Source organism: Lathyrus oleraceus, chromosome 1, assembly GCF_024323335.1.
Source record: "Lathyrus oleraceus cultivar Zhongwan6 chromosome 1, CAAS_Psat_ZW6_1.0, whole genome shotgun sequence".
NCBI lineage: Eukaryota > Viridiplantae > Streptophyta > Magnoliopsida > Fabales > Fabaceae > Lathyrus > Lathyrus oleraceus.
In genome coordinates, this window is record NC_066579.1 from 224,861,403 (window position 1) to 224,864,404 (window position 3,002).

General features: G+C 36.8%; 1 non-coding gene across 1 annotated transcript; it reads right to left on the reverse strand.

Moving 5' to 3' along the window:
• Positions 1–500: 500 nt before the first annotated feature.
• Positions 501–607, reverse strand: LOC127117014 (small nucleolar RNA R71). Its single transcript, XR_007801777.1, has one exon. It is a non-coding gene; the product is annotated as a small nucleolar RNA R71 (small nucleolar RNA).
• Between the last annotated feature and the right edge of the window lie 2,395 nt (positions 608–3,002).

The following is a 3,002-nucleotide window of genomic DNA, read 5'->3' on the forward strand; positions in this document are numbered from 1 at the left end:
TTATTACCCGTCGGTCAATGCGAAGAACTCGCAGCACCGGAAGCTTAGTATACCCTCTAGCGGAACCTGAACGTTACGCTCGCGCACGTTTATTTTTCCATAGAATTAGGAGAGCTATGGCAGAAGATCAAAACCAAAAACCTCTTAAGGATTTCTCCCAACCATCTAACGAAGAACCTAGTTCTAGTATAGTAAACCCAACCGTCCCAGCTAATAATTTCGAACTTAAACCCTCCTTGTTGTAACTAGTGCAACAAAGACAATTCGCAGGTCTCGCTACTGAGAACCCAAACCAACATTTAAAAATCTTTCTCCAATTAGCAGACACTTTTAAAACCAATGGAGCTTCTCCTGAGGCAATCCGTTTAAGATTATTCCCTTTTTCCCTCAGAGATAAAGCCCTATCATGGTTAGATTCCCTTCCACCCAATTCCATTACGACTTGGGATAACCTTAGAAGAGTTTTCCTTGCTAGATACTTTCCCCCAAGTAAGATCGTCGTTCTTCGAAACCATATAACTAGATTTACTCAGAACCAAGGAGAATCGTTGTTCGAAGCTTGGGAGAGATATAAAGAGTTGTTAAGAGCATGCCCACATCATGGTTTAGAAAATTGGTTAATCATTCAGACCTTCTATAATGGACTTCATTATAACACTAAGATGACCATTGTAGCACCTCAAATTTGCATCTATCATTGTAAATACATTCTCATATTAGGTCATAGCATAACATGGTCCACTGCATAGCATTGCATTGTCCCTTTTGCCTCAAGTGCAAGATCATCAGGAGAATTAGGTCAAACTGGTCAGGAGATCAGTCAATCAAGCAAGCAAGTGAGTTTTTTCATTGAGCCAAGGCCCTAGGGTTGGTCCAACATGTTCACATGACTTGGGGATCCCTTTGAAGTGTTTTGGTCAAGGATTGGATGTTCAGAAGTCTTCAATCAATGCACAGTCAGTCAGAAACCCTAGAAAGTCAAACTTGGTCAACTGTGGTTGATTTTATGGTTTTGATGGATGGATTTGGTTTGAGAGAGCTTATTCATGTCCAAATAGGCCTCATATATCATGGCAAACAATATCATTGAAGAATTTGAAGCCAAACAGAAAATTTCCAAAAATAGAAACTGGACCTGTAATTTTAACTGCCAAAAATGGAAACTTCTTGATCCCAAACTTACATCATGATACAAGCTTCAAATGAATTTTTGCCCAACATGAAAGTTGAAGATCTTGTTCTCCCATTTCCAAAAAGTCCAAGAACTCTCAATTCCCATGTATGGTTGGCAAGATATGATCAATTCATTTTCAAAATTTCTTGAACTTCAAAAGGCCATATCTCTCAAACCATTTGGCCAAAATTGGTGAGGTTTTTTCCAACAAACCATATTTAACCTCCTCTTTCCAAAAATGCAACTTTCATGTACCAAAACATTGCCAATCAAAATGGCCCTTTTTGAACTATCATGTTTATTTTCAAGTGAGGTGCAATTTTGACTTTTTGAATTAAGTAATTTCCATCCAAATGACCAATTGGAATTGATTCAAAATGTTAATTGTGACTTGCCAAAGGCCCATTTTCGTGCTCATGCTACCACACACCACCATTTGGTCAAATTTGGCAAATTAGCAATTTGGTTCATTTGAGTTAAACATGCTTAGCATACATGGATTAGAGTTAAAACAGACCATATATAATATTTTTTCTGTCAATTTGTGAACCCTAGCGGCCACACCAACTCAGAAATCCATTCATTCTCTCAAACTTCATTTTCTTGCATTTTCCAAAATCCTTCCAAAAGCTCCAAAGAACTCGACCTGGATATTGTTGCTGCATCATCCAAGCATCATTTTAGGCTCATTGCGACCATCATTCTTCAACTGTAACCACCTGTTTGCTCGATCATTCTTCAAAGCATCATCCATGGCAGAGTTGGGTTTGAACTGTTCCAAGCTTCATTGAGCCAAAGTAACTTCACCATTCACCTTGTGGAGCTTAAATCTTCACTTATTTCGAGCATTTGCAAGCAAACAACAACTGAATCTCATCTGCTCTTCAGAACTGGTAAGAATTCGATCCCATTATTTCATCAAATAGGTATATGTTTTAGAAAGATCTCTCCATGCTGAGCTTCCTGATGGTTTTGTTTTTGAAAATGGTTGGATATTCATGAAGATATTTAGAAATGAAGTTTGATGATGTTTTTGATTCTTGCTCGATTCATGAATATGGTTGTGTTTTAATGAAAATCATTGCTGGATTCATGTTAGTGGTTGTTTGATGATCATTTCTGTGTATTTAATTGCCATTTCTAGAAATTTTTGAGAAAAGCTCGATTTGGGGATGATGAACCTTGTTACTGTGCCCAGAAACCCTAGAATATCTTCATGCATTGCCCAGAAATGATACAGTCGTGTGCATGGTACTGTTGGCCCATGCTGGCCAATAGCGTTATTTCGTTCCAGCGTCCTAAACGCAGCCGTTTTGATAAGTGAATGCCTTATTTACAGCTTTGCCATTCTCGATTTAATTAATCCATTTTAATTCATTTAATTTCTTATTTTATTTCATTTGGCATGGCTCACTTGCAAAATTAATAAATCATCCATTTCAAATCCAAATTTAGTGGGAATTTTTGCATCATCTTCATCATGAGCTCTACTTTTTATCATATTTTTTCCAGAATTTTTTGATCATTGAATTTTAAATGGCATTAGGGTTTGTAGAATGTGACCAAATTTTGTACATCTTGCCAAATCTTTTGTGAAATTGTGATGCATTATCCATTTGATCTGAAATTTTTTGTGCATAATCTACACTCATTCATGTTTATTTTGATGTAAAGATCATGATTTTATCTTATGTGGTTTGAGAGTTGTGAATTTTTTAAGTAGGGTGTGACAACTTGTGTCACACCATGGATGTGCAACTTCCTGATTTTTGTATCCATGCTTCTTGACCTCCAATTAATCTGATTTTTTGCATGAACCTACTATTAT